Source organism: Perissodus microlepis, chromosome 11 (genome assembly GCF_051167445.1).
Source record: "Perissodus microlepis isolate ML-2025 ecotype Zambia chromosome 11, ASM5116744v1, whole genome shotgun sequence".
In the NCBI taxonomy this organism is placed as follows: domain Eukaryota; kingdom Metazoa; phylum Chordata; class Actinopteri; order Cichliformes; family Cichlidae; genus Perissodus; species Perissodus microlepis.
The window spans coordinates 176,612-189,445 of record NC_140471.1 but is presented as its reverse complement, the minus strand read 5'-3'; the positions used below and the strand labels follow the sequence as shown (position 1 = coordinate 189,445).

At 40.5% G+C, this 12,834-nt stretch overlaps 1 protein-coding gene across 1 annotated transcript in view; it reads right to left on the bottom strand.

Moving 5' to 3' along the window:
• Positions 1-12,834, bottom strand: part of LOC146376991 (protein NLRC3-like) — a 414,853-nt gene that overhangs the window by 248,918 nt on the left and 153,101 nt on the right. The gene's annotated exons all lie outside the window — the stretch shown is intronic.

Sequence of the window (12,834 nt, the reverse complement as noted above, 5' to 3'; positions counted from 1 at the left end):
GAAATTTTGAGAAAGATAACTCGAAATTTCGAGTTAAGTATCCTTTTTTTTTTTTTTTAGAGGCGGAAACGGGCTTCCATAGCTGAGCGATAAAAGACTGAACTGCATCAATATTATTGTTGAATAGATTTTTTTGTACCATAACTGGGTTCCAGAGGCAGTTCATAACTTTAGTGAAGATCAGGAAATTATTCCATTACGCTGCATTACTGACGTCTGCAGTCGGGTCTCTCATGTTCGCTCTGTTTACGTAGCTCTGTTAGCTCGCTAATTTAGACAATAGGCTGTTGACAGAGAAACGTTAACGTTTGGTTTAAAAGGTTAAAACAATGCTTGTGTAGTTGTGTTGAATTGTATGCACTTGTGGGAGTTATATGGTGCATTTAAGTTACTCTGTCTTTTGCAGACAGCAAGATATAGACTATAGGCCAGTTAACCTTAGCATAGCTTCCTGTGACTCATTAGCTTAGCCTGGCCCCACCTTATCATGTGATTTCCTGAGGTCAGATGGCCCAGGATGTGAGTGGGCGCTAAGGCGTCTGGGGAGGGAACACAAAACTGGATTATAGATGGCAGACAGTTGGTGTCATAAACCACCGCCTCTGTTCAAAGATGGTCGCTCACAGTGGCTTCTTTCACTCCTCTTTCAAACCATCTGTCCTCTCTGTCCAAAATGTGAACATTGGCATCCTCAGAGTGACCTTTGACCTTTAGATGGACTGCTGAGTCTTGTCCCGTGGAGGTGGCTCTTCTATGTTGTGCCATGCGCTTGTGAAGTGGCTGTTTGGTCTCTCCAATGTAGAGGTCTGGACATTCCTCTCTACACTGTACAGCAAACACCACATTGTTAAGTCTGTGTTTAGGAGTTTTGTCTTTGTTGTTTAAGTCACTGAATCAGGAACTCTGCCTCCTTTTGTTCTCACACTGGGTTTAATGAAAGACATCAGTTCTTATGTGCCACTGTCTGTATATTACTCCAACACTTGTTGGAATCATACTGAGTTATGATCAAATTTTAATAGTAGGTGATTTTAATATCCATGTATGCTGCCCCACAACCAGCTGGCTAAAGACTTTTTAAATTTGATTGACTCTTTTAGCTTCATCCAGCATGTATTGGATCCGACACATGTACAGGGCCACATGTTGGACCTCGTGTTGTCTTTTGGATTACCAATTTTTAATTTGGAAATAAGTGATGCAATCTTTTCTGACCACTGTCCATTAGTGTTTAATATACTTTTATCTCATTGCCCTCTTAAACCTACATCTTCAACACGACGTTATCGTGTTTTTAAACCAACTTCCACAGAACAGTTTTCCACTGCCTTTTGAAAGACTGTCGAATTCTTCCCTTGGTGATGGTATTGAGCAGATGATTTCGAATTTTAATAATAAATGCAAGACTATTCTTGATGTGATCGCCCCATTTAAATCAGTGCGATCGACAGCTTACTCAGAACCGTGGATAAACGACTCAACTCGATCAGCTAGGCGACAGTGCAGGAAGGCTGAACGAAAATGGAAAAAAGACAAGTTCCAAGTCTCTTTCCTGCTGATGAGAGAGCCTATCTAGATATCAAGTCATCGTAAAAGCTGAAAAATCTAAGTATCTCGCAAGCATTATTGAGAACAACTCTAATAACCCCCGAACTCTTTTCTCTATTGATTCAGTCTTGAATACCTCCCCCGCTTTCCATATAGATAGCTCCATTGAAACTTGCGATAGGTTCTTGCAGTTTTTTATTAATAAGATAGAAAGGCTTCGATCTACATCTACCCCATCTCTGTATAATCTCTCAATAACATATACCTCCTCAACTGCTTTTGACCAGTTTGAGGCTGTATGTCTCAACCAGGTGGAAGATCTTTGCAATAGCATAAAGACATCATCCTGCCCTTCAGATGGAGTTCCAACATTTTAACTATTTTTAATAGTAGTCTCAGCTCTGGAGTAGTACCAACTGGATACAAGCACGCTGTAGTGCAGCCAGTGCTTAAAAAACCGAACCTTGATTCTTCTGTTCTTGCTAATTTTAGACCTGTTTCCAAGCTTCCGTTTCTGTCAAAAATTCTAGAAAGGATTGTATTTGAGCAGCTACAATCCTTTCTAAATAGTCATAATATTTTTGAGAAGTTCCAGTCGGGCTTCAAAACCCACCACAGCACAGAAACTGCCCTCTTAAAAATACTTAATGATATTTTTGTTAATCACTGACTCAGGAGACCCAGCTGTGCTCCTGCTCCCAGACTTAACTGCAGCCTTTGATCCTGTTTGACCAAGCATTCTGATCTCCCGTTTGGAGCAATGTGGTATCAAAGGTATCCCCTTGGAATGGTTTAGGTCGTACCTCTCCGAGAGGACTTTTTCCGTGAGCCTTGATGATTTTATTTCTTCCCCAGGTCCTTTTACTTGTGGTGTCCCGCAGGGTTCCGTATTAGGCCCAATTCTTTTTTCAATCTACATGTTGCCCCTAGGCCTAATCTTTAGGAAGCATAACATCTGCTTTCACTCATATGCCGACGACACTCAGATTTATCTTCTGTTTAATAGAAACACCTCCACGCCCATGGAATCGTTAGTCAAATGTCTCGACGAAGTTAAAACCTGGATGGCCTCAAATTTTCTTACCTTCAACGAGGATAAAACTGAGGTAATTATTTTTGGACCGAGCTGTAATTTCAATGCCCCAGATTTGGACTTATGCAACCTAACATGTGCTGTTAAAACGCATGTAAAAAAACTGGGGGTTTTCTTGGATAGCAAACTTACATTCGAGAAACAAATTAATTCAGTTGTCCAGTGGTCCTTTTTTAAATTAAGGCTCCTATCCAAAGTGAGATCTTTTTTATCCTTTAGAAACTTGGAACGAGCAATTCATGCGTTTGTTTTATCTCAACTGGATTACTGCAATTCACTTTATGTGGGTGTCAGTCAGTCCAGCTCACCCGGCTCCAACTTGTACAGAATGCTGCAGCTCGCCTTTTCACTTGTGTGAAGAAACACCAACATATTACTCCGGTGCTTGATTCCCTTCATTGGCTTCCAGTGCGTTTTAGAATTAAATTCAAACTCTTACTTTTGACTTATAAAGTGCTAAATGGCCAGGCACCGGACTATTTGTCTGACCTATTGCAGTTTTATATGCCCTCTAGAGCCCTTCGATCAAGTGATCATCTACTCCTTACCTTACATAAGTCTAGGATGGTTCATAGAGGAGATCGGGCATTTGCGGTTTTGACACCGAAAATGTGGAATGATCTACCTCTCCACATTAGAAAGGCCCCAACTGTTACTCTTTTTAAATCGCATCTTAAAGCATATTTTTTTACTCTGGCTTTCGAAACTGTATGAGAGTTGCCAATTCTTCTATCCTAATTTTCTTTTAATTGTCTTACCTGTTGTTGTTGTTAATGTCATTGTTTAATTGTTATTTTGTACAGCACTTTGGTCAACTCCCTGTTGTTATTAAATGTGCTTTATAAATAAATAAATGAAATGAAATGAATGAATGTGCTGTTGGCCAAACTTAGCGCCTCCCTGACTGCTGAGTGTGTGTGTGTGTGTGTGTGTGTGAGAGAGAGAGAGAGAGAGAGAGAGAGAGAGAGAGACTTTTTTGGCAACATCTCATTGTAGGATTCACATTGAATATATTTAGACTGGTGTACTGGATTAGATCCTGTGTGTGTGTCCCTCTGTGTATGTGTGTTTCCATATGTGTCCATATTTGTAATTGTGTGTATCTGTTGGCTGTTATTTCTTGGGGTTTTTTTTAATCTATTTTTAATCTTTATTTTCTTTTCACAGGTGAACCACAATTAGTTTTGAGGGAACTTAACCATTTTCCTTTTTTTCAGCTTTTCATTTTACTTTTCCAATATTTCCACTTAAGTTATTACTATTCTGCTAAATCACAGTATTTGTTCTAAATCATATTAATTAAGCTATATCATAGTATTTCTGCTAAATCATAGTATTTCTACTAAATTATGTTTTTTTCTAAATATAGCATTTCTGCTATATAATGGTATTTCTGCTATGTTATAATATTTGTGCTAAACCAGAGTATTTGTGCTGAAACATAGTATTTCTGTATTGTTTAAGTATTTCTGGCTAAATATATTATTTCTGTTATCTTGTCACATTTCTCCTAAATTCTTGTATTTCTGAGAAGTTATCATGTTTTTGCTAAGTTACAATATTTCTCAGAAGTTCTGCTATGCTATTGTATTTCTGCCAAGTATTATGTTTCCTCTAAGATATTGCAGTTCTGCTAAATAATTAGATTTTTGCAAAGTTCTAATGTTTCTGCAAAGTTTTTACAATTTCTTCAACTTTTCGGCTTTTTCAGCTAGTTTCAGCAGACAGCATCTGCTTTACAGCATGCACAAAGCTTTTTTGCAGGAAATGCACATTTTTCTTGGTTCCTTCGTTGTACTGTTTTGATTATTATTTCCCTAGGTTTCGGTTATGGTTGTCAATGATTTAGTTCTTGGGTTTTGTGTAATGGCTTCTTTGTGTTCCATGTTGTGTCTACTGTGCCTTTCTGTCCCATGTTTCAGGTCCCGATGTTCTGTCTACCCAGTCTGTTAAGTTTACGTGTCTAAAGTTCAGTCTGTGTGTTTCCTGTTTTACTTTGAAGGTCTGTGTTTCATGTCAGTGTTTCTAGTTTTGCTTCCCTTGTGTCGTCCTGCCTAATCACTGCCAGCTGTGCTCTCCTTTTGTGTCTCATTCCCCTCGTTATCCCTCAGTGTGTTTAAGCCCCGTGTTTCTCCTTGTAAGTGTCATGTCCTACATCATAGCTGTGTGTTATGCTCCCTGTTTCTTTCATTAGTTTGTTATTCTCTGGTGTCCTGGATTGTTGATTACCTGACAGGAAGACCACAATATGTACGTCTCCCACAGTGTGTGTCTGATAAGGTAATCAGCAACACAGGGACACCACAGGGGACTGTCCTCTCCCCCTTTCTCTTCACCCTCTACACCACAGACTTCAGCCACTGCACAGAGACCTCCATCTTCAGAAGTTCTCTGATGACTCTGCGGTGGTTGGATGCATCAGCAGGGATGATGAGACAGAGTACCGGGCTGTGGTCGACTCCTTTGTCACGTGGTGTGAGCAGAATCATCTGCAGCTCAACGTGGCAAAGACCAAGGAACTGATCGTGGACTTCAGAAAGACCAGGAAACACTTGACCCCTGTTTCAATCCAGGGGGTCAGTGTTGACATTGTGGAAGACTATAAATACCTTGGAGTACACATTGACAATAAACTGGACTGGGCTAAAAACACCACAGCACTTTACAGGAAGGGCCAGAGTCGTCTCTATTTTTTGAGGCGACTGAGGTCCTTCAACATCTGCCAGAAAATGCTCAGGATTTTCTACGAGTCTGTTGTGGCCAGTGCGATCCTCTATGCTGTTGCATGCTGGGGGAGCAGGCTGAGGGTAGCAGATGCCAACAGACTTAATAAACTAATCCGTAAGGCCAGTAATGTTGTGGGGATGGAGCTGGACTCCCTCAAGGTGGTGTCGGAGAGGCGGATGCTGTCCAAGATAAAGACTATGTTGGATAACACCTCCCACCCACTCCATGACATGCTGGTCAGTCACAGGAGCACGTTCAGTGAGAGACTGAGATTACCGAAAAGCACCACTGAACGACACAGGAAATCTTTCCTGCCTGTGGCTCCCTGTACAACGCATCCACTTAACACACTGGTTACTGCTACAACTACATGTTTGTTTTCCAGCTATTTATTAATGAGTGACTTATGTATATATATATATGTATATATTGTACTATTCTTAGTTAGTGTATTGTCTGTCTTGTTAATGTTGGTTTATGTTGGTTTATAATGGAGCACTGTAACAAAAAAATAATTTCCCCCAGGGATCAATAAAGTATTCTGATTCTGATTATTCGTTTCCCAGTTTAGTTTTATTCTTTGTTTCACCTCCACGCCCGCAATAAAGCAGTGTTTTTGAGTTTGCGTTAGTCTCTGTGAGCTTTGCATTTGGGTCCTTTCTTGCCTGCACACAGCCGTTTTGTGACACCCTGTATATAAAAGATGGCTGTAGAGACCAGGTTCATAGACTAGTTCAATGTGGGAGTTGGTTGTTTCAGCTTGTTTTTTGTCCTGGATGTTTGTAGAGTCTGAAGGGGAAAAAAGAGACTCCATGTAGTTTCAGTTGCAACGTTTTCAGTGGTGATCTGCAGAAAAACATTGAAGATGTTTTTCATTTCTCAGCCCAGAGTGGGGTTTATGGTTCAGCATTCAGGACAGTTTGCAGATGAAGGGTTTGAGGGTTGTTGTTTATTTTTTTCCCGCACTGAGTGCGTAAATGAAGGGAACAATGATACATGAAAGATAATCCAATTGGTGTATCCATCACTGGTGCTTATTGCGTATGCAAAAAGATAATCTTTACATAATCTATAGTATTATATTCTGGGGTTAAAGTGGGCCAGAGTGATAGGCATTTTTGATTGTGGTCACAGTACTTCTGCATCAAGGTAGCAGTACAGAAGAGGAGCAAGTATAAAGGAAACAATGTTTTGTTTTTTTGTTTTTTATAAAGTGGTGAGTAATTTCAAATGCAGTGTTTCTATCAGCTTGACAAATATCACCAAACACACAAACTGCTTATATGTGGTTTTCTGCAAAAGGTCCAGCTGCTGTATTTCCCAAAGACAGAAAAAAATGAGAGAAAGGAGAAAGGTTATATTTAAAGGTAAACACTGCTCAGTGGCATTTGATAAACTAGAAATTAAAAGCATGTCATGTCCTAATTTTTTAAAACCGAATTTCCACATTCTATACGTTTTTAGATATGTATATAATGTGAAGTTATTATTTTTTATTTTTCATATTGTGAAATATCCTCCAAAACAATCTGAGGGTTATACTTTGTGCTATTTAAAGATTACATAAAAATACTCAGTTTAGCGCAGGATAAAAAGATTATATTCCCTGGGTTTAAAATAAGGAACAGTGTGTTGCACGGGTGCACAGTGATCAGAGTTCGATTGCATAAAGGGTAGCAATATTTAATATGAATTCAAGTTAATGTTTTGATTCAGTCATTGATTTCTACTTTTATACAAACTTTGTACTAAAGTTTATACTAAAGTCTGCATAAACAGTACACATCAGTGTAAGGAACAGAAATCAGCAAATACATTTTTTATTACTTGTGTAAATCCACAAAAAACGGTTTGCTTTCTCTGTCTCTCTCTCTGCCTTCTGTGCTTGTGTCTAAAGCATCTGCTACATCAATCACAAGTTCATGATGATCTTTTGATGAGGCACTATTATAAAAATGGCAGCTAAGGTTCATTCTTTGATTGATAAATGAGGCTGTCAGTAATGCCTCATTTATCAGGGATAACTCAGTAGGTAGAGTGGTGGCCCCATGATCGGAAGGTCGGGGGTTCGGCTCCACTGAACAGCTACCCTGAGGTACCCCTGGGCAAGGTACCGTCCCTACACACTGCTCCCCGGGCGCTGCATTGGTGGCTGCCCACTGCTTCACTGGGTGAATGGGTTAAATGCAGAGGAGTAATTTCCCTACGGGGACTAACACATACACATTATTATTATTAAGCCCCAGCTCTTTTATCTAGTGTGTTTTTTCTTGACTTTTTCCCTCACAACTAATCTCATTGTTCTTCCTCTCATGTCAAAGGAGCTTGCAAAGAAAAGCGTCTGGACTTCTTTAAGTTTACTTGAAGACGTTTCACCTCTCATCAGAGAAGCTTCTTCAGTTCTAAGGTCAAATGGTGGAGAGTCCCAGATATAAACCTAGTGGGAGTATCCCCCCACAGAGGGACAAAAGGACCCCCTGATGATCTTCTAATCGCCTGAGCCAAGGTGTGAAACTGGGTGTGGGTCCCAATCAGCCAGAGTTTCGGGTGTGTTCATTGTGAAACCTGGCCCCACCTTATCATGCGAATTCCTGAGGTCAGATGGCCCAGGATGTGAGTGGGCGTTAAGGCGTCTGGGAAGGGATCTCAAAACTGGATTATAGATGGCAGAGAGTTGGTGTCGTAAACCCCCGCCTCTGTTCAAAGATGGTCGCTCACAGTGGACATAGATGGCTTCTTTCACTCCTCTTTCAAACCATCTGTCCTCTCTGTCCAAAATGTGAACATTGGCATCCTCGAAAGAGTGTCCTTTATCCTTAAGATGCAGATGGACTGCTGAGTCTTGTCCTGTGGAGGTGGCTCTTCTGTGTTGTGCCATGCGCTTGTGAAGTGGCTGTTTGGTCTCTCCAATGTAGAGGTCTGGGCATTCCTCGCTGCACTGTACAGCATACACCACAGGTTTCACAATGAACACACCCGAAACTCTGGCTGATTGGGACCCACACCCAGTTTCCCACCTTGGCTCAGGCGATTAGAAGATCATCAGGGGGTCCTTTTGTCCCTCTGTGGGGGGATACTCCCACTAGGTTTATATCTGGGACTCTCCACCATTTGACCTTAGAACTGAAGAAGCTTCTCGGATGAGAGGTGAAACGTCTTCAAGTAAACTTAAAGAAGTCCAGACTCTTTTCTTTGCAAGCTCCTTTGACTACGATGACCTGGATGACTGAGAACCTTCACAGACTTCTTCCTCTCATGTACAGACCTCCCCTGGATTTTCCATCCTGGAATGCTTGGAGAGATTGCCTGAGCTGAGTGAGTGAGGAGAATTAGTGTGTTTTAACAGAAGTATCTGTACTTCTAGTTAAGTAAACGATGTCTGTACATTTGCCACCTCTGATTTCACCTCTTCCCCTAGGAGCTGAGAAAGTACCAGAAAACAAAGAAATGAAAATATCAAATTGTATCAGGTGTCAAATGGAAAGAAAAATGACCTTTTAGTTGAGCAGCAAAAAGGAAACAACCTGAGGTTTCTGTTTTAATCTAGTCTGTGTGATATTAGTGCACGTAGCAACAGCTGAACAGTCACGATTTCTGCTTTTAACACCTCCTTGAGCATGAAAACTGAACCACTAACAGACACATGACTGTGACCACAGGAAGTTCACAAACTAGAAACTACTTCCTCTTCTGGTCTGCAGGTTTAGTTCTCATTAGTCTGATTCTGACTTCCTGTTCAACATGTTTAGACCCAAAATAAAAGTAGTTCAGCTACTCCTTCCAAAACACATAGGAAAAAGAAATAATGAAAGAGAAATAATCAATTTTACAGTTGTGACTATAGCCTTATGGCAGCACACAGTGTCTGATAAAATATATTCCCCTCTCGCCCCTGCGGGCGGTCTATCCTTCAAGCTCGGGTCCTCTACCAGAGGCCTGGGAGCTTGAGGGTCCTGCACAGTATCTTAGCTGTTCCCAGGACTGCGCTCTTCTGGACATCATCTATCGTCCACCTGGGCCTTACACAGAGTTTCTGTCTGATTTCTCAGACTTTATATCTAATTTAGTTCTGAGCTCAAATAAAATAATTATTGTGGGTGATTTTAACATCCATGTAGATGCTAAAAATGACAGCCTCAACATGGCATTTAGTCTGTTATTGGACTCAATTGGCTTCTCTCAAAATGTAAAAGAACCCACCCACCACTTTAATCACACTCTAGATCTTGTTTTAACATATGGCATAGAAACTGAACATTTAACAGTGTTTCCTGAAAACCCTCTCCTGTCTGATCATTTCCTGATAACATTTACATTTACAATAATTGATTACACAGCGGTGGAGAGTAGATTTTATCAAAGTAGATGTCTTTCTGAAAGCGCTGTAACTAAGTTTAAGAATATAATCCACCCACTGTTATCATCTTCAATGCCCTGTACCAACACAGAGCAGAGCAGCTATCTGAACGCTACCCCAACAGAGGTTGATTATCTTGTTAATAATTTCACCTCCTCACTACGTACGACTCTGGATACTGTAGCTCCAGTGAAAACTAAAGTCTCTAATCAGAAGTACCTGACTCCGTGGTATAATTCTCAAACACGTACCCTAAAGCAGATGACTCGTAATCTGGAGAGGAAATGGCGTGTCACAAATTTAGAGGATCATCATTTAGCCTGGAGAAATAGTTTGCTGCTTTATAAGAAAGCCCTCCGCAAAGCCAGAACATCTTACTATTCATCACTGATTGAAGAAAATAAGAACAACCCCAGGTTTCTCTTCAGCACTGTAGCCAGGCTGACAAAGAGTCAGAGCTCTGTTGAGCCAACCATCCCTTTAACGTTAACTAGTAATGACTTCATGAACTTCTTCACAAATAAAATTTTTATCATTAGAGAAAAAATTACCAGTAATCATCCCACAGATGTAATATTATCTACAGCTACTCTTAGTACCATTGATGTTAAGTTAGACTCTTTTTCTCCAATTGATCTTTCTGAGTTAACTTCAATAATTACTTCCTCCAAACCATCAACGTGTCTTTTAGACCCCATTCCTACAAAACTGCTCAAAGAAGTCCTGCCATTGATTAATTCTTCGATCTTAAATATGATCAACCTATCTCTAATGGTCGGCTATGTACCACAGGCCTTCAAGCTGGCTGTGGTTAAACCTTTACTCAAAAAGCCATCTCTAGACCCAGCAGTCTTAGCTAATTATAGGCCAATCTCCAACCTTCCTTTCATATCAAAAATCCTTGAAAGAGTAGTTGTCAAACAGCTAACAGATCATCTGCAGAGGAATGGTTTATTTGAAGAGTTTCAGTCAGGTTTCAGAGCTCATCACAGCACAGAAACAGCTTTAGTGAAGGTTACAAATGATCTTCTTATGGCCTCTGACAGTGGACTCATCTCTGTGCTTGTCCTGCTAGACCTCAGTGCAGCGTTCGATACTGTCGACCATAATATCCTATTGGAGCGATTAGAACATGCTGTAGGTATTACAGGTACTGCACTGCAGTGGTTTGTATCATATCTATCTAATAGACTCCAATTTGTGCATGTAAATGGAGAGTCCTCTTCACACACTGAGGTTAATTATGGAGTTCCACAGGGTTCAGTGCTAGGACCAATTCTGTTTACATTATACATGCTTCCCTTAGGCAGCATCATTAGAAGACATAGCATACATTTTCACTGCTATGCAGATGACACCCAGCTCTATCTGTCCATGAAGCCAGATAACACACACCAATTAGTTAAACTGCAGGAATGTCTTAAAGACATAAAGACCTGGATGGCCGCTAACTTTCTGCTTCTTAATTCAGATAAAACTGAGGTTATTGTACTCGGCCCTGAAAATCTTAGAAATATGGTATCTAACCAGATTCATACTCTGGATGGCATTACCTGGGCCTCCAGTAACGCTGTGAGGAACCTTGGAGTCATTTTTGACCAGGACATGTCCTTCAACGCACATATTAAACAAATATGTAAGACTGTTTTCTTCCATTTGCGCAACATCTCTAAAATTAGAAATATCCTGTCTCAGAGTGACGCTGAAAAACTAGTTCATGCATTTATTACTTCCAGGCTGGACTACTGTAATTCATTATTATTAGGATGTCCAAAAAACTCACTGAAAAGCCTTCAGCTAATCCAAAATGCTGCAGCAAGAGTACTGACAGGGACTAGAAGGAGAGAGCATATTTCTCCTGTTTTGGCTTCCCTTCATTGGCTTCCTGTTAAATCCAGAATTGAATTCAAAATCCTGCTCCTCACATACAAGGTCTTAAATAATCAGGCCCCATCTTATCTTAATGACCTTGTAGTACCATATCACCCTATTAGAGCACTTCGCTCTCGCTCTGCAGGCCTACTTGTTGTTCCTAGAGTATTTAAAAGTAGAATGGGAGGCAGAGCCTTCAGTTTTCAGGCCCCTCTTCTGTGGAACCAGCTTCCAGTTTGGATTCGGGAGACAGAAACTATCTCTACTTTTAAGATTAGGCTTAAAACTTTCCTTTTTGCTAAAGCATATAGTTAGGGCTGGACCAGGTGACCCTGAATCCTCCCTTAGTTATGCTGCAATAGACGTAGGCTGCCGGGGGATTCCCAAGATGCATTGAGTTTTTCCTTTCCAGTCACCTTTCTCACTCACTATGTATTAATAGACCTCTCTGCATTGAATCATATCTGTTATTAACCTCTGTCTCTCTTCCGCAGCATGTCTTTTATCCTGTCTTCCTTCTCTCACCCCAACCGGTCGCAGCAGATGGCCGCCCCTCCCTGAGCCTGGTTCTGCCGGAGGTTTCTTCCTGTTAAAAGGGAGTTTTTCCTTCCCACTGTCGCCAAAGTGCTTGCTCATAGGGGGTCATATGATTGTTGGGTTTTTCTCTGTATCTATGAAGCGCCTTGAGGCGACTTTTGTTGTGATTTGGCGCTATATAAATAAAATTGAATTGAATTGAATTGAATTGGACAGAGATCTCTGATGATGTTCCCGGGATCTGCTGGAGCCACTCGCCTAGCTTGGGAATCACTGCACCTAGTGCTCCGATTACCACGGGGACCACCGTTACCTTCACCCTCCACATCTTCTCGAACTCTTCTCTGAGCCCTTGGTATTTCTCCAGCTTCTCGTGTTCCTTCTTCCTGATGTTGCTGCCATTCGGAACCGCTACATCGATCACTACGGCCGTCTTCTTCTGTTTGTCTGCCACCATTAACATGTGTATATATATATATATATATATATATATATATATATATATATATATATATATATATATATATATATATACACACACTAATATATATATATATATATATATATATATATTAGTGTGTATATATATATATATATATATACACACTAATATATAGCCCCCAATGTTTCAAGATCCTAGTAATGCCCATAAGTCCAACATGTTGAAATCTGATTAAATAAACAGTGATGAAATAGTCAA